Here is a 19,776-nt window from a genome sequence, read left to right on the forward strand (position 1 = left end):
CCACCCCTGAGGCTCTACCTTCTGGACAGAGTAGGAACTACACCTGCCAACACTCCCCACTCCTTAACACATGCAGTCCTCTGCATTGTCAGAAGGAAATCACAGAATGAAACTTAACATAAGACACATATTAAAGTAGCTTCACTTCACACTACATTATCAATAAACATGACAGGTAACTGTCCTCGAGTAGACCTGATAGGGCAGTGATGATCGTCATCTGGATGCATGTCCTCACCACAGTCCTCAAAAATATCATGTTGCTCGATGGCTTCAGGTGTTTGGGTGTTATTACGGGCAGGCATAATGCCCTCACTGGCAACGGCCGGACATCCGAAGCAGCAACATAATCCTCAGTAATGTCCATAGGAATGTCCACAGTTCACAGGAACTCAAATCCCTTGCTTGAGACTGCAATAGGGTTCCAAGAGGTGTCCACATGCTCAATGGGTCCCTCAGAGTCCAGGGGACCAGTTTCAATTGAGTACCACTCATCAGAAATCTCTTGCACTGGTGGGATATCTGGGGTACTACTTTCTCCCCAGTCAATAGTGGGACTAGCAGAACAGTCCTCACTCAGGACACAGGGCCTCAGCATGTGTCAGTAAAGGCATGTGTGTGTGTCCTAGACCCTCTGACACCACATCATACACAGGTGAAAGCAGGAAAGGTTACTTCTTGACCCAATATGAACAAGCTTCCCATTGGGGCTTGAGCTAGCTACATCTCTCAAACCTTTGAACAATACCTAGTCCCCTGGTTGTAGTGGTAGCAGGTAGAGAGAGTAGCTTCACAGTCCAAGTCTCTGTGACATTCAAGGACCACTTGTTCTGCCCTAATCAACCAAGCCCACTGTTACTAGACCCATTTATTAGGCATGGAACAAAGAATTAACTTCTTTGTTTCCAGCAATAAGTTCATTGACAGCCATCCACTAAAACCAAACATCAGAAAGAAAAACATGTATCCAATATCCCAGTGGACAGTGGACAGTGTGATTGTAGGCCCAGAGGACATTGCCAACCTGTTGGTACCAGCGATCTCGATACCCTTGCTTTAGCATTCTGAGCATACTCAGCAGAGTGTGTTTAAAGTGCTCACATACCCCATTACCCTTAGGAAGAAAACAGGTAGTGTAAGATTCATAAATTCCACAAAATTGAAACAGTTTGGAAAAACTAGAGATTCAAAGTTAGGGCCTTGGTTCAGCAGGATACATTTGGGGCTCTCATAAGGTTGCACTACATTGCTTCAGAAGACTTTGTACATGGTAACTGCTGTTTGGTCTTTAGTGGGCATGACTATAGAGTATGTTAAGAAGTGTTCAGTGACCAGGGCATAACAGAAGTCAAGGGAAGAGGCTGCCACTGTCAGGAAGTCCATAGTGACAAGTTCAAAAGGTTCTGACGTTGCAATTATCATGGGTGTCGCATACCTGGTCAGAGGCCAAAGTACTGAGAGGGCTTCCCCTGCAGCTAAGTGCAGAGCACCCCTGAAGGTGGTTACAGGGAGTGCTATGGTCAGAGAAGCAGGGATTGCCAGCTGTGACAGGCTGATTGGATGTCCGCTGGATGGTGGCTGACAAGCAGGATGCACTGCTGGGCAGCAATCCCTCAGGAGCACCAGGTTTGACTTGGCAGCTGGAAGAGCCAGGAGCAGGTTCAGAAGCCAGGTCAGAAGTCATGCACAGAAGGTCATCCAGGTGAAAAGCATCAAGCAGAGTCAGGAATGAGCCTGGGTCATATATTGGTAATCAGGAAGAAGCAGGGTCAAAAAAGAAAGCCAGGGGTCAAACATGGATAAGCAGGCAGAAGCAAAGTCACAGGAACAAGCTAAGGGTCAAAGCGAGGAATGCAGACAAGACAGGTCAAGGCAAGCTGGGTCGGTAACAGGAAATCCAATAATATCAAGAACAGGAACAGAGGAACTCACAGGTGGAGCTGAAGATCATCCAGCAACTAATGGCTCATGCTCTTGGCTTTAAATAGGCCACAGGGTGCCATAATCTGTCACGTATTGCGTGCGCTTTGGCGGATGCACATGCGCACTGGCACATGCATTATCCTAGCCAATCTTGCTCTTCCATGCATGCACATCCGCATTGGTGAATTTCTAAGTGCCAATGGAGAATTCCTATGTGCCAATCTTCTATGAACCATTGTCTGACAATGGGTTACATCTGTTCTGGGGGTGCCTTATGTAGTGTACAGCTAGTGCATTCATGACAAACCTGCTGCACCCAGTTGATTAGCCTTGGGCCTCCATACATTCTACCCCAACATTTTCTATGTATGTGTGAACAGTTAACAAATCTTCAGCATAACTGACTGGGGGGGCTACAATCTGGAAGATGTTCCACTGTTCCAAAGGTATTCAAGCCCTGCAGTATAGGATGCTTCCCAGTTATCTATATGATCCAATTGCTGGAGGAGATTCTGGACTACATCTTGGAGCTGAAGATGCTCCCTTGAGGAAAGCCTTGTTTGTCTGGAGAGGAATCGCCACATTCAAGAAACATCTTTTTCTCTCTGTTGCAAAGTGGCCCATTCCCCAAGGGTGTACACCTTCACCACCTCTGGTGTGGCCTTAACCACTGATACTATCTGGACTGGTGTGGGTGGAGACAGACCAGTAGCCACTTCCAGATCCTCCTGACCTGGATCCATATTTCCCTGTATGGGATTGCTGTATTTGAAACCAAGAAAGGACATCCACATTGCTATGCTGACAACCTGGTTTATAATGGATTCTATAACTGAAGCAGGCAATCGGACCACCCAGTTTTACTCCTGCACTCCCAGTTTAGCTGAGTAAAAATATGTAAGGGGGTACCTAATCAGACACTACTTCAACTCTAAAGGGCCCTTCACATTAAGCCATTGCATTGATAAATTAGAGCGCAAGATACCACTTTTTTTTCAAATAAACCACTTCCTACAGTCAATCTGGGTCAATAAACCAAATTCTTTATCAGTTACCCCATATGAGGAGAGGAATCTCATTGATCTACTCAGCCCTGCTTGAACCATCAGAGAAAATATCATACATGGTTGAGCTGGGAATTAGACCTTGAGATTGAGTGAGACACCTGGCATCTCTGTCCTGCTGTCCTGCTGGAGACATAAAGGAGGACGCAAATTGATCCCTGAGGCCTTGTACTCACGACCGGATCTGTGCGCTGGAAACTGTCTGCCGGACAGTTTCCGGCGTACAAGGCTGATTTTTGTTTGGTTCCGCTGGCTTGTACACACCAGCGGACCAAATTACCGTCGTACCGGAACGCGTGCACGTAAACTACGTACGACGTCACTATAAAGGGGAAGACCAAACTTAATGGCGCCGCCCTCTGTTCCTCTTTTGCTAGTTACGGGTTTGCTCGTGTTAGTGAAGGTTTGGTTAGAGCTGATTCGCGCTTCTCGGTCTCCAGGCTTTGACAGCGTGTATTCACGGGTTCAGTGCGTGTGCTTGCGGTAACGTAGTTGTCATTCGGCTATAGGCTAGCAGGTTGTTTCTGCTTTAGCAGTTGCATCCTGTGCGCTCGTATCTGTTTGTCACACGTTCGTCGCAGGTAGTGCTGGATTTGCGAGTGCTTTCTGTTTGAGTGTGTTCTTGACTGACCAGCCGGCCGGTTTGAAGCCATGATGGAGCAGCAGCGTCAATTTTCGCGAGTTGGTGCTGTTTATGGGATGGCTGCTGGATATGTTCATTTTTCCAGTACTTTGGCCAGAAACAGGGGGCGGAGGCGTTTCTGGACCAAGAATTGGTTGCGCCAGCGTGACCAGTTCTCACATATGCCTCTGCTTAGGGAACTCCAGGAGAATAATCCTAATGACTTTAGGAATTTTCTCCGCATGACGGACCCCGTATTCAACAGTCTGCTGGAACTTCTGTCCCCCTATATCACGAGGCAGGACACTGTGATGCGCCAAGCCATCACGGCCGAGCAGAGGCTTATTGCCACGTTGCGGTACCTGGCGACTGGGAGGAGCCTGCAGGACCTCAAGTTCTCGACAGGCATCTCTCCGCAGGCGCTTGGGGTCATCATACCGGACACGTGTGCTGCCATCATTAAAGTTCTGCATGAGGAGTATATTAAGGTAAGTTTCCTGGCTGTAATAATGTTGCCAACTAACTTTATTTTTAATTTCCCAGATATGCTGTGTGTTTAACTAACGTTCCCTTTTCTCCCTATGCATGTTGATATAAGCTTTACATGTTTTAATCTTGGCCTACCTGCATATTTGTCCCTTACCCAATATTAACCTGTCCAGCATGCTATCCTAGGGACAAACCCACCTTGCCATTTTTTAAAACAGGACTTTTTGGTTTTTGTGTCCCCCCCCCCTTCAAACTTTTATTGTCCCCATCAGAGGGCTGTGGAGTCTCTTAATGAAGTGGCCCTATATATTTCATTTCCCAAATTCTCCATGCACATTTTTCTAATGCAATTTTAATACTTTGAAGTGTCACAAGGATGCTTGTAGGATGTTTTTGTTCCAAAGTACTAAATCTCTTTTTTTGTTTGTCCCCACAGCTACCCTCCACACCACAGGAATGGCAGTCTGTGGCTTCCCAATTTGCCCAGCGGTGGGATTTTCCGAACTGCGGTGGAGCAATAGATGGGAAACACGTCCGCATTGTGCCCCCACCCCACTCGGGGTCCTACTATTATAATTACAAGGGTTATCATAGTATTGTGTTGATGGCGGTGGTGTCGGCACAGTATGAGTTTCTATATGTGGACGTGGGGAAGAATGGCCGGATGTCTGATGGGGGAGTGTTCGCACGGACTGATTTCTATGATCGTCTCCAAGCTGGTGGTCTGGCATTGCCACCAGATGAAGATAATGTGGAAGGACTTCCGTTTGTGTTCCTAGCGGACGAGGCTTTCGGGCTTAGTCCTCACCTCATGCGGCCTTTTCCCCAGAGGACCCTCACCTCAGAGAGGAGTGTGTTTAATTTTCGGTTGGCCAGGGCTCGGAGGGTAGTCGAGAATGCCTTTGGGATACTCACCAACCGGTTCCGCCTGTTCAGGACATCGATACATCTGGCGGAATATAAATTGGACACCGTTGTATTTGCCTGCTGCATTTTGCACAACTTTTTACGCAGGCACTCCCAGACGTACCTACCCGACATCGGTTCTGAGGCAAGACTACCCTCAGATCCCCTTCCCGGGCTGGACACTGGTCGCGCTGGCTTGGCCCCCCAATCAGCTCGTGAGGTACGCGACAAATATGTTGAGTACTTCATGGGTCGGGGGGCCATTGCTATGCCAGATCATATTTCTTTCTAATTTGGCCCCCAAAGAAAGGAATATTCTCACAAATAATAAATAATTAGACCATTGGACTTTATACAGTTGTTTGTCATTAATGCTTTTTCTCTTTTTATCTGTCTTCCTGGTTCTCTAACTAACTTCTTCAATTTTACTGCATAATTGATTTCTCCACTTTTAGTAAATAACCACATTTAGCACAGTATTCACTCATCTACAAACAGGGTATTGAGTCTAGAAATAAGAAGCAACTCCATTTTTTAATTTTGAGGTCAATTTTTTTAATTTTTGCTTGTTCATGACCCCAAAAATTATTTTTTATTTTTTTCATTACTCCCTGCTTTTGTACTTAGGAGTCTACAAAAATTTTTATTTTTTTTTTAGTATTTTCAGGTAATTCAACAAAAAATATTATGAAGATTATACATTTTTTAACAATTTCACAGTTTTGTTTATCAAATATAGTTCGATTTATTGTTTACATATATATATATATATATATCTAGAATATTTTTGGTGGGGTGTTTACCGCCTTAGTATTTTTTTTTCTCTGCATATTTTTTATGCACCAAAACCAATATTTCTTAATTTTTTTTTTTTACAATTTTTTTTGTTTTTTTTTGGTGTTTATTCTTTATGGTCTAAACTTTATAGTATCCAAAAATGTACAACATGGTCAAAAAGTAAAAAAATTAAATTTTAAAAATATAAAAACTCACAACAGCAGTCAGTCATGGTGTGCTTTCACACTGGAACACGCCAAAATTTGAAGATACACACATTCAGTGCAAACTCGCCAAATGTCATTGGTTCAACAGACAAATGGCCACATGTGCTATCTGACATCATGGGTGATCAATGTCTGTGTTTTGTGGGAGCAAACCCTTCCTCTCAACTACTTGAGGATGGAGGAGGGGGTTGGACCCACAAAGCACAGACACTAGATATTCTGTGATGGCAGATAGCACATGTTGGCACACTGTGTGTGTATCTTCAAATTTTGGCGTATTCATTATTAAAACAGTAAAAATGTTTGTGGGGGCGGGGGATGGGCGGGGGGTGTTTCAGTCTTTGACACGGCCCATCATGTCAATAATATTTTTAAAATTAGATTCGATGACCATCATTCTTTGCCGCATATTGTCCATTTCCGTGCTGCATTCCAAAAGGACATTTGTTACATTCTGTTCCATGAGAAACATCCTTTCACGCATATTGTGCATTTCAGTGCTGCACTCCATTACCTGCTGAATAATTATAGCAGCACTTGCACGTGAAAATATTGACACACCATCCTCCTCCCCTAAAAAAAAAAAAAATGGTCATTTCCAAAATTAGTTTTCGAGGAGGCCTATCTACATATGTTTTTTGGAATCAAGCTAGGGTGACACTGACCTGATGGGCTTCTCCTCTCCACCTCTTCGACATCTTCTATCACTCCTCCTTCTTCCACCACCTCCCCATCATCTTCTATCACTCCTCCTTCTTCCACCACTTCCCCATCATCTTGGACTCCTCCTTCATCCATCAATCCACCTTCTTTCAATTCGCCAAATTGTTCTTCCGCCACTTGCCCTTCATCTGCTATAAATTCTAAGTCCAAAATTACTTCTTCCTCCTCTCTTCCTTCCTCCTTTCTTCCTTCCTCCTCTCCTTCCACATCCTCCTCTCCTTCCACATCCTCTTCTCCTTCCACATCCTCTTCTCCTTCCACATCCTCTTCTCCTTCCACATCCTCTTCTCCTTCCACATCCTCCTCCTCCTCCACATGGCGAGATGGAAGATTTTGGCCTTGTCTGGCCCTCTCTGCCTCCTCCAAATGCTGGCGACTTCTTTCCCCTGAAATAAAAAAAAAAAATGTATACTCATCAGCACACAGATATTGGAGAGCAGAAATCGCACACATTACTTAGAAGAGGCTTTCATTTAGTTACTTTTATCTTTCACCAAACCTACATTTTGGAATTACTTCTATGGCAAGCTCTGATCCTGCCCCTTTTTAGGAAAGTGACACACATGGATGTCCCCCCTAAACAGTATTTCTGGGAGACCCTACCAAAACACATTTTTGATTTGGGGAGACACAGGTGCTCTGCATTGCAGATGTGAAAACATCTGCTTTATTACCACTGTTTTTAGAATGAATCCTGTTTGCCTTTCCCATTCTCCTAATTTTTTTTTTTAGAACTAGCTTTTACACAATGTTTACAAACAAAGTTTTTGGCCAGTGAGCCATGTCCAGGTGTGTTGTTCCTGGAATAACCAAGCCTTTCTGAGAAACTATGTGATGTTACGTGGTTTACTAAGAACACTATTTGTAAATATGTAGGTATTTATGTCATTAAAAATAAATGACAACATGTCTTTAAAATTACAAGCAGGCCAAGGTGGCAGATGGTGAAATATACATGGCAACACATTATTGCAGACAATCACCCACCCCCCCCCAACCCCAATATATATTTACTTACTTTTACGCAGAATTTTAAGTATTTTCTTCATCTGATGTGGCTCCCTCAATTTTAAGTCTGACCAGCGTTTCCTCAGCTGTTCCTTGGACCTGGTGATCCCAAACATCCTCTGCATTCTCCTGGCCACCTTGTCCATAATATGTGCCTTTCGGCGGTTAGGGGTCTTGTATGGCCCTAATTCACCATCATAGTCCTTCTTTCGCATGATGTAAACTAACTCCACCATTTCCTGGAACCGCATATTAGTGGCTTTGTATCTTCTTGGCCTTGATCGGGACGTCCCTGCCTCTGTCCCTTCACTTGTGGCATGAGAGCATCGTGCCCGCTCGTGTGACATCGCCATCTTTCCTTTCCCACAGAGATTATGGGCGTGGAAAAGATGAATTCTTACGCCATGGGCGGAGAAGAGGGCGGCGTTTAATACATACGCGGAGTGTAGAGAATGCAAACAACGTGTTTACGTAGGTTACGCGGAGAATCTTCGATCGCATCCTGAACATACACAGTTAACGCCATATTTCCTAAACTCATTGATTAGGGGCCTAGCAAAGGTGACGAGGGCGGGGTTTAATAAATACGCGGAGTGTTTAAAAGGTGCACGCCGTGATTACGCATCTTACGCGGTAATTAGGCGAGCGTGAGAAACGAGGAGCGAGAGACAGGAAGGTAAGGAAATTAAAAATGGGATCAGCAGAGGCCTGGAAAATGTAGACACATGGGATGGGGGTTTGGGCTGTTGGTTGCACCCTTTTTAAGCTATTCTGTCTATGGGGTACCACAATGTTATTTTGGTATCCAAATGCTTTTGGACAACTCACAAAATAGAGATGTGAACAATGCTGTACCACATTGACAAGTTTTTGAATGGTGTATTCAGATCAGGCAAAGTATTGTTCAAGTGTTGGTTGTACAGAGGTCATTAGGAAGTGTCTTTTATGTCATCCATTGTCAGGGGCATGAGATTTACACATGAAAGAGTGCCTAGATGAATACTGTCATTTGTAAGCATTGTTTATTTTTGTATATTCAAAATATTTACTGCAATGTTAACAATGGCTCTGCATCTAGCAAATCAATGTTTGGTACAACCAATGCGGCCGAGCTGCCAATCATTGTTTAAACAAGATAGACTGTGTTTGTAATTAGATATAGGTTATAAATTTGAAGACACATATTATATCAAGGTCAACGCTGATCCTTTTGAATATTTATTTTTCTTTGGTTTATGTTTTGCAAATCTAGACTCCAAAAGAAATATCATTTTTCAAAAAGTGAAATGGACCTCCTACAAACAAAGGAAGCTATAGAGGCCTTACTCCAAAAATATCAGGAGACGCCCATCCTGTGGAATTCCAAGCACTCGTTATATTGTAATAAAGATGTACGAGCGGCAGCACTAGAAGAGCTAGCAAACTATATGCAAACATGGGTGCCAGGATGCACTGCCAACATGGTGAAGGATAAACTTGCCAACCTCAGAAGCACATACAGGAGAGCATACAAAGCTAATAAAAGCAAAAAATCGGGAGCAGCAGCAACACAAGCAAAGGAACCCAAACTGTGGTATTATAAACAGATGGCTTTTTTGCGGGACGGAATGGAAGGCAGGAAAACGATGTCGAGTCTTTCTTCCAACCTTTCCTCCATGCTACCTTCCAGCGGACATTCCCCAGATGACCACAGCCCTGCAGAGTCGGAGGAAGAGGGCCTGGCTGACAGAGATGCAGATCTGCCACCCTTCGATGAGGAGGTATAGTAGTTTCCTCTATATTTCTGGCGTAAATAATTCTTGGTGGATTAATGATTTGATATTGTAAAAGAAAAGTCAAGCTGGGAAAAAGCAAAAAAAAAAGGTGTACAGACAAATAGGTGTCAGGGATGACAACTGCAGGGGTCAGAAGTAGAGTGTATTCAAGTAATAATGAACAGAAAATACTAAACGAAAAGCATGAAAATGAGTGTGGTTTTATTTTGCGAAATTGTAAAAAATGTCCTTTTTTTGGCACACAGGAAGAAGAGATCAGCCAGGAGGTGGCAGATCCTCACGTGTCTGTCAGCCAGGAGGAGGCCGGGGTCAGTGGCAGCCAGGAGGAGGCCGGGGTCAGTGGCAGCCAGGAGGAGGCCGGGGTCAGTGGCAGCCAGGAGGAGGCTGGGCCCAGTGGCCTGCAGCAGGTCCCCCCGGCCAGGAGAACCACCACCAGCCAGTCTTCTCCCCCCCAGGTGAGGCCATCAGGCCGAAGGAGGCAGTTGAGGCCTGTGGAGGAGGCAAGCCTCCGCATGATACAGGAGGCAAGCGCCATCATGAGGGCCCCCCTCAACCCCACAGAGGCCTTCAGTGCCTCATTGGCCCACGATTTGAATGAAGGGGAGGAGGACCAGAGAAGACTGGCAAAGGCCCTGATGAACCAGGTCCTTTGGTGGATGCAGAAGGGCCTGCTGACCCCAGACACTGGCCTATGTGACCCGGCCCGGCTTGCGGAACACCATCCTCCTGCTGCCACATCGACCCCACCTGCAAGACCCCGTGTTAGATCCGCTGGAAGGCTGCCTGGAGGGAAGGCTGGAAAGAGGAGGAAACGTTGATTCTCTGCCTTCCATTTCCTTCCACATAAAGGACATATTGTTTGGACTACCACAGTTTGGGTTCCTTTGTTTCTGTGCTGCTGCTTCATATTTTTGGGTTTGGCTCCTGAGGCTTGGAAGTTTATCCTTCACCATGTTGGAAATGCAAGTTTGCATATAGTTTGCTATCTATTTTAGTGCTGCCGTTCTGTTTTTTTTTTGTGATGACATTTGCCTAAATAAAAGGCTTTTTGCTTTCATTTGAAAACATGTCTATTGTTTGTTATACTGTGGGGATTATTAGGCAGCAAACCTTTAATAAATATACAATGGGTCATTTACAAAGGACACACTCCTTGGGGGGGGGGGGGACATTTGGTGTGCCAACATGGTTTAATATTCTCAAATGAAACACCAAAAAAAAAACAAAAAAAAAATTACAAATAAAAAAACATGTTAAAAAATATTAAACTAAATGGTGACATAACTAGAAACAACAAAAAACAAAAAAAGATGCACATTCCTTTACAAAAATGACTACTATAAAATATGGAGGACCACCAACCAAAACACACGTCTGGCATAGAAAACATTATTAAAGGATTACATCACAAGCAAGAAATGTGACATTTCAGTATGGGACAACTCTATTGAAATTGCATCAGCAAGAGAACGGGGTTATTCTAGCAAGAGAAGAATTAATAAAACGAGGCAAGAAAATGTGGTTTAGTGCGCCTTTTTAAGACATTGTTCTCTTGCTAGAATAAAAGGTTTCTAATGACGAATGTGCCATATCCCAAACAAACGCGAGTTTTACCTGAACGAGCGCTCCCGTCTCCTCATTTGGACTGAGCATGCGCGGGGTTTTTGTACGCTGCTTTTGTGTACAGACGACCGAACATGTCTGACGGACACGATTCCAGCAGACTGTTTTAAAGCAAGCCCAGGAAACAGTTGTTCGTTGGAAAACGGTCTGGCCGACGAATGTTTGCTGGAATCCTGTCCGTTACTGCCTACACACGAACGAACATGTCCGCTGAAACTGGTCCGCGGACCAGTTTCAGCAGACATGTTTGGTCGTGAGTATGGGGCCTGACATGTGTACCTTGTCTGCTTCCATGAACACCAGTCCAATGAGCTCTTTCCATGTTCTGATGTAATGGGTCCTTAAACTCAAATCCATCCCGCTGCCTTACAAAGTTATGCAAGGCACATGCAGCTGTAACAGCACAGACTGCATTTTGCATGTTTAGAACAATGGGAGTGTGTGGGACCCGCCATTTGTTTGCCAAAATGCCAAATGCACATTCGACAACTCGGCGTGCTCTTGTTAGCCGATAATTGAACACACTCTTCTGTACAGTTAGATTGTGCCCCAAATAAGGCCGTAGAAGATGCTCACTCAGAGCAAAAGCCTCATCCCCCACAAAAACACTGGGTAGGGGAGGGCCATTTGTGCCCGGGAGTGGACTGTTTGCCAGAAGGTCCAGACAATTGGTATGCAGCATATGTCCAAAAGATGAATTCCCAAAAATAGTAGAGTCAGCGCTGCTGCCATACGACCCAATATCTATGTAACGGAAGCAATAATTAGCATAATCCACAGCCATTAAAACAAAAGAAAAATATTTCTTGTAGTTAAAATACTGGTTTCCGGGGGGCGTGGCCTGCTGCGGACCAGGATGGACGCCTGAAGCCGAGCTCTGCTCCACGGCCTGGACTAAGCAACGCACCGCGGCTGTCTCTCTCCCTCTATCTTACCGCCGAGGACGGGGGAGAATCGAGGGAACGACAGGGTATGCCCGGACGGAAGCAAAACCCACCTGCGCCGCGCCGCCTTACAGATTACTATCCGGCGGCCGCGGCGATGCAGGGAAACCAAGATGGCGCCGGCTCCAGCGTCGGAAGACTCGCAGATGCGAGCAACCTGCCTGCTTCTCGCAGCCCCTCACCTCATGTATCGGAGAGCCCTCCAAACAACAACGTGAGGGATCCCATGGACACTCTACCTCCTCCTGAGCACTCTGCAGACATCCAGCAGGCAGATAGAGGTAAGAGGCTGGCTACTTCCCCTATCACCTCTCCTAACAAAGAGCCCCTGGCTAAGAAGCAGCTATGGTCTGCTGTAGTTGCAGGGACGAACAGCACCCAGCAGACTCCCTCTTTAGCTGCCATTCCTGCTACTAATAATGCAGTCACGGAAGTCATGCTTAAATCCATGCTACTGACACTACAACAGGATTTACATAGAGAACTGCAAATTTCTATGTCCCAAATGCATGATAGAATTGATTGTTTGGAAGAAAGAGCAGACGCCATAGAGGAAAAATAGAGGAACAGCACCCAGCAGACTCCCTCTTTAGCTGCCATTCCTGCTACTAATAATGCAGTCACGGAAGTCATGCTTAAATCCATGCTACTGACACTACAACAGGATTTACATAGAGAACTGCAAATTTCTATGTCCCAAATGCATGATAGAATTGATTGTTTGGAAGAAAGAGCAGACGCCATAGAGGAAAAATTGCAAGATTATTCTAAAGCACATAATGAAGTACTAGACGTACAGGAGCATCATACTGAAGAAATCCGTCGCATTAAATTGAAAATGGCAGATTTGGAAGATCGCGCCAGACGCAATAATATTAAATTCAGGGGTATTCCGGAGTCAGTAAAACCTAACGAACTTACTCCCTATTTGCAACAGCTTATCATGTCCTTGCTTCCTTGTATTAACATACGTGAAGCGTTGATTGATCGGGCACATAGAATCGCGAAACCAGCGCATCTATCAGCTGACATCCCCAGAGATGTTCTGGCCCGGATCCACTACTTTCACATAAAAGACCAAACTCTCTTTGCTGCCAGATCTTTAAAACCTCTTCCAGCTCCATACAGCAACGTCAAGCTTTTCACTGACCTATCTCCGGCCACAATGGAAATGCGCAGAGCATTCACCCCGATTACCTCCATCCTCCAACAGAAACAAATAGTATACAGATGGGGCTTTCCGACCAAATTGTTGGTCACTCATCAGCAACAAATCATCCCTATTCTCACCCCAAAGGATGGGTACAAGAAGCTAACAAATTGGGGCCTGCTCCCTGTCTCCTCCCGTGATACGGGACAGAGGAGTCCCCCTCGTACCCCCGTCGATGCAAGAATTCAACCATCCAATCTTGCTGAAAAGACCTGAACTGAGATCAGCCCTAGTCTTCCTCATGTTTAAGTCCGGCCTGGGTGATGTTATTTTTCGTATTTTTTTTTCTTTTCTCTCTCCCACCCCCCAGGTTAAAGTGTGCTAAGTACACCGGTTTTGTTCTACTAGTTCTACTTGTTGTCTTTACAGATTGTTCTAGCTTATTGCAGCTTCAGACATCACTTTTTTTTTTTTTTTTACTAAGTGTTATCCTAGTGCTTAAATAACTGTATTGTGTGCCTTATTTTAGCATTGTTCTCAAGTACTACCCAGACCCTTTGTTTAATTTGTTTCTCCCCTCTTGTACATTGTGGATAGGTGTGGTCTCTTTATCCTTGCGTGCACTGCCTGAACTATTTTATTTAATAACCATGGCCCTTACGATCACATCTTTGAATGTTAAGGGCCTAAATTCACCCTTTAAACGTAACTTACTTTGGAAAGAAGCCTTATCACAACATGCAGATGTCTTATGTGTACAAGAGACACATTTTTCTAAATCTAAACCCCCTGTATGTAGCCACAAAAAATACCCTCATTGTTTTTTTGCGAATGCCCCACAAAAAAAAAGAGGGGTCATGATTGCTGTAGGTGCATCCACAAATTTTTTATTACACCACTGTGAGTCGGATGAAGATGGTAGATATCTGATCCTCTCCGCTACACTTAATAACCGCCCCCTTCTTATTGTGAACATATATGCTCCCAATACGGCCCAAAAGAAATTTTATACAGCCCTCTTCACTAAATTAGCCCCTTACAGGTCCTTACCTATATTATTGTGCGGGGATTTTAATGACATTGTTGATCCAGCCCTTGACACATCTAGTGCTTTAAGATGCCGACCTTCCGCTTTGTCTGCCCTACTCCATAGAGAAGATTTGTATGACTCATGGCGGTGCATGCATGGTACGGAGAGGGACTACACCTTCTTCTCCCCTCCCCACCAGTCTTATTCTAGAATTGATCTATTCATCTCTGATAAGCATTTACTCCAATCCATCACGCAATCTCATATCGGGACAATATCTTGGTCCGACCATGCACCTATTACAATCAAACTTTCCCCCCTCTCCCAGACCCCTAGACACTCAATCTGGAGACTGAACACCTCCCTTCTCAATAACACTACATTTGAATCTCAAATCAAATCCGAGATTGAGGAATTTTTCCGATATAATGTTGACTCTGTAACTGATCGTGCTGTTATATGGAATGCCCATAAAGCTTGCCTGCGAGGCCTATTTATTAAGCTTGGAGCCCGCTCTAAGAAACTTTACTCTTCCACTACAGATTCCTTCCTGACTCAAATTCGTGCCCTAGAATTAGAGAACAAGCAGTCTCCTTCCGAGACTGCTTGTTTGAAACTAAAAACTCTCCGATCACAACTCTGCGACCACCTTAGGAAAGATTTTGATTATTACATTAAGCGCCTTAAATTAACAACATATGTTGCCGCTAATAAACCAGGTGCCTATATGGCTAGACAGTTCAAAAAACAACTCTCTAACAAACAAATAGATTTTCTCACCACTTCCCAAGGCAGGCGTATTAACAATCCATTAGATATCGCGAATGAGTTTGGAGGTTTCTATGCCAAGCTCTATAACCTTACAGATAATGGACAACTTCCTCCCCCTACCCAACATGACATCTCCAATTTTTTGTCCTCTATTTCCCTACCCTCCATTTCCCAAGAACAACTTGCTCTCCTTGCAGAACCCTTTTCAACAGACGAAATTCATAAAATTATTAAGCAAATGCCCCTCCACAAAGCTCCAGGTCCCGATGGATTCCCTAATGAATATTTCAAACACTTTGCCGACCTACTCCTCCCCCATCTATGTAACACCTATAACCAATTTGCATCTACTGGTCAGATCCCAAAGGAATCCCTAGATGCATTGGTGGTTACCATCCCAAAAACTGGGAAATCAGCAGACAACCCCGCTAATTATCGACCAATATCCCTTTTAAATACGGACACAAAAATATATGCCAAACTCCTCGCCCAGCGATTAGCTAACATCATCCCATCGATCATACATCCAGACCAAGTTGGCTTTGTGCCGGGCCGGCAGGCCTCGGATGGTACCAGGAGGTTTATCGACCTAATTCAATGGGTGGAGCATGATCGAACGCCTTCTCTCTTCCTATCTCTGGATGCAGAGAAGGCGTTCGATAGAGTTTATTGGCCCTACATGGAAGCGGTTCTACGCAAGTTTGGCATATCGGGTACCTTTCTTTCAGCTATTTTAAGCTTGTACTCCCTTCCATCAGCCCATGTATGGACTTCTGGTGTCATATCCAGCCCATTCAAAATTACCAATGGCACCAGGCAGGGGTGTCCTTTGTCCCCCCTAATCTTTGCCATGATAATGGAACCGTTAGCCCAAGCCATTAGATCTAACCCCTTGATAGCAGGTATCAAAATTGGAGATGTCAATCATAAAATCGGTTTATATGCCGATGATGTCATCATTGCCTTAACAGATCCCATGACTTCCCTCCCCGCCGTTCAACAGCTTTTAGACTCATTCAGCGCAATATCCTTATATAAACTAAATCATAGTAAGTCCCTTATGCTGAACTTAGGCCTAGATCACTTACAGACCCAATTTATCTCAAACAATTTTTCCTTTGCATGGGCCCCTAACGCCTTTCTCCCCTATCTCGGAATCCAGCTCACATACCCGAGCAAGATTTTGCTTAGAACAAACTTTGAGAACCTTGCAGGCAAGCTTTTAAGATTGACAACTGATATGAGTTCTGTTCCTGCTTCATGGGCTGGAAGAATTGCTCAGACCAAAATGTATTTACTTCCACATGTTTTATATTTGTTTCGAACTATCTCCCTACCTATCTCACATTCTCAGCTGGGAAAACTTCAACGTATTATTAATGACTTCATTTGGCAACGGAAAAAACCCAGAGTCAAGAGAGCCGTGCTCTTAACCCCAACCAAACAAGGAGGTCTAGGTGCTCCGGACATCTTAGCCTACTATCGAGCAACTATCTTGGATCAATTAAAAACATGGTGGTCGGATCACCGCCTCCCAACCTGGAAACAAATTGAAGCTACTGCACTTCGTGCAAACCTCCAACATCTTCTCGCTGCTACTTGGCTTACTTTCAAACCAACAAACAATTTTCTGGACACCATTACCGCCTCTCTAAGAGCCTGGTCGGGATTTTTGCAGATGAACCCAACTCTATCATTGGCTTCCCTCTCATCCTTACCCACAGAAGCCCTTTCCCTCCTGACGCCAGATCTGCCCATCAAAGAATGGGTAAATGCCGGCATTGAAAAAGTGGGCATGCTATTTTCATCTTTGGGCATGCAACCCTTCTCATATTTGCAACAGAAGTTCGGACTGTCTTCAAAAACATTCTTTGTTTATCTCCGAATAAGATCTCTTCTATCTAAGCTTTCCTGGTCATCGGACAACTCCTCCTCGCTGGAACTACTAAAATATTTTAATTCCAAAGACACCAAAGTAAAGGGCATCTCCCTTTTATACAAATTGATTACCTTGCCAAAAGCGGATATACTCTCATCATCCATTCAGTACTGGTCACCTCATATCTCTCAACCACCTCCTACCGATCAATGGGTGAAAGCCCTCCTGACTCCCTTACGTCTCTCCCATTGCATCACTCACTGGGAATCTCTCCAGAAACTTTTCCACAAATGGTATTTTACTCCTGAAAGATTGGCAAAAATATACCCGTCCACTTCTCCTAAATGTTGGAGAGGATGTGGACATATTGGATCTCTGTCTCATATCTGGTGGGACTGTCCACAACTCGGAAACTTCTGGAATACAATAAAAAGTCTAATCTCCTCACTTTGTGATGTACATATTCCAATGTCCCCCTTAGACCTTCTTTTGGGCCTCTCAATACCTTCTTGGCCTAGACACCTACAGTCGATTGTAACGCACATTTTGATCGCAACTAGGCTAGCGATAGCAAGGAATTGGAAATCAACCCAACCACCCCTTTTAAAGGATGTCATCCGTATACTTAATTCACATTTTCTGATGGAATTCTCATTTGCCAAAGCAAATCTGTCTACAAACGACTTTAACACATCCTGGGAAAAATGGATTGCTGATCGAAGAAGTACTCCTCTACGTTAAGTACATCCTTATAGTCTCTTCCTTTGATGCGTTATTAATGACCATTGTGGGGCCCTTGTATCCTTACCCGTCTGACCCACCTTTCCCCTTTTCCACCTCTTGGGTAGTATACAGTTCTTCCTTTTTACACGTTGTTGATAACTTATACCTGAAACTATCTATTGCACATGTCACTCTTGTAAGTTTAATATGTCTAATACGATTTCTCCTTGCCTATATATGGACATGTGCACCCTAGTCTTCATTGGTACAATTGCTGTCCTGCTGCGGTACTCCACAGGTACACAATATTACATATTTGCTCTTATGTATTTTCCGTTTATTTTTCTCTTTATTAATATACGTATTGAGCCAGGGTATGCCCAATTGGCAATGTTTTGTATACATTTCCTTTTTATTTTTTTTCAACCTAAATAAAAAATCTTAAAGTTCAAAAAAAAAAAAAATACTGGTTTCCGCTACCCATGGGCTTTATGATCCGAATATGGTTCCCATCGATCGCTCCAACGCAATTAGGGAAGTTGCAGCGTTGCCAGAAAACTTCTGAGATCTGTGACCATTCATCTGCTGTAGGTTTCTTAAAGACAATATCCTTCAACACATCCCAAATAGCAGAGCAGGTGTCACGGACGATGTAACTTGCTGTCAATTTTCCAACATGAAAGGCATAGTGTAGACTTCCTATCGATTATCCTGCTGAAAGATACCTACAAAGAAATATATATATATATATATATATATATATATATATATATATATATATATATATATATATATATTTGTATTTGTTTTTTAACAATTAAAATGCTCAAAACGAAGTGGAAGAGTATACGTGACGCCTTCACTCGACATCTAAGGCTGCAAAGGGAATTTAGGAGTGTATCGGCGGTGTGTGCCCCAAAAGTAGGGATGAGCCGAACACCCCCCTGTTCGGTTCGCACCAGAACTTGCGAACACACCAAATGTTCGTGTGAACTTTAGAACCCTATTAAAGTCTATGGGACTCGAAAGTTTGAAATCTAAAGTGCTAATTTTAAAGGCTAATATGCAAGTTATTGTCCTAAAAAGTGTTTGGGGACCTGGGTCCTGTCCCAGGGGACATGTATTAATGCAAAAAAAAGTTTTAAAAATGGCAGTTTTTTCGGAAGCAGTGATTTTAATAATGCTAAAAGTGAAACAATAAAAGTGAAATATTCCTTTAAATTTCGTACCTGGGGGGGTGTAAAGTTAGCATGTGAAATATCGCATGTTTCCCGTACTTAGAACTGTCCCTGCACAAAGTGTCATTTCTGAAAGAAAAAAAGACATTTAAAACTGACTTGCGGCCATAATGAATTGTCGGCTCTGGCAATTCAGAGCGAATTCATTCATAAAAAAAAAAAAAAAGCGTGGGGTCCCCCCAAATTCAATTACCAGGCCCTTCAGGTCTGGAATGGATATTAAGGGGAACCCCGCCGTCAATTAAAAAAAAAATTATGTGGGGTTCCCCCCAAATATCCACACCAGACCCCTTATCCGAGCACGTTAACCTGGCCGGCCACAGAAAAGAGGGGGGGACAGAGTGCGCCCCCCCTCTCCTGAACCGTACCAAGCCACATGCCCTCAACATGGGGAGGATGTCCCCATGTTGATGGGGACAAGGGCCTCATCCCCACAACCCTTGCCCGATGGTTGTGGGGGTCTGCGGGCGGGGGGCTTATCAGAATCTGGAAGACCCCTTTAACAAAGGGGATCCCCAGATCCTGCCCCCCCATGTGAATTGGTAATGGGGTACATTGCACCCCTACCCTTTTACAAAGGAAGTGTAAATAGTTGGAAAAAACACACACACACACACCGTAGAAAACAGTCCTTTATTAATAAAAAAAAAAAATAAAATCCAGCGGTGGTAATCCACTCGGTCCGGCTTCCTGCTCCAACATTGTCTGTATCCAGCGATGGGTGATCTCCTCTCCGGTCCAGCGATGAGAAGATCTTCCAGCATCCAGAGCTATAGAGCACAGCATCGAAGGCCGCCTCTCTCCGCTGGACACAGCCCAGCGGAATGACGCGGCTGGATCTTTGACATTTCTTATATAGGGGAGGCGGGCCACCTGTCACGTGACCCTGCAGCCTCTGACGCAC

This window comes from Rana temporaria, chromosome 4 (genome assembly GCF_905171775.1).
Source record: "Rana temporaria chromosome 4, aRanTem1.1, whole genome shotgun sequence".
Taxonomy (NCBI): Eukaryota; Metazoa; Chordata; class Amphibia; order Anura; family Ranidae; genus Rana; species Rana temporaria.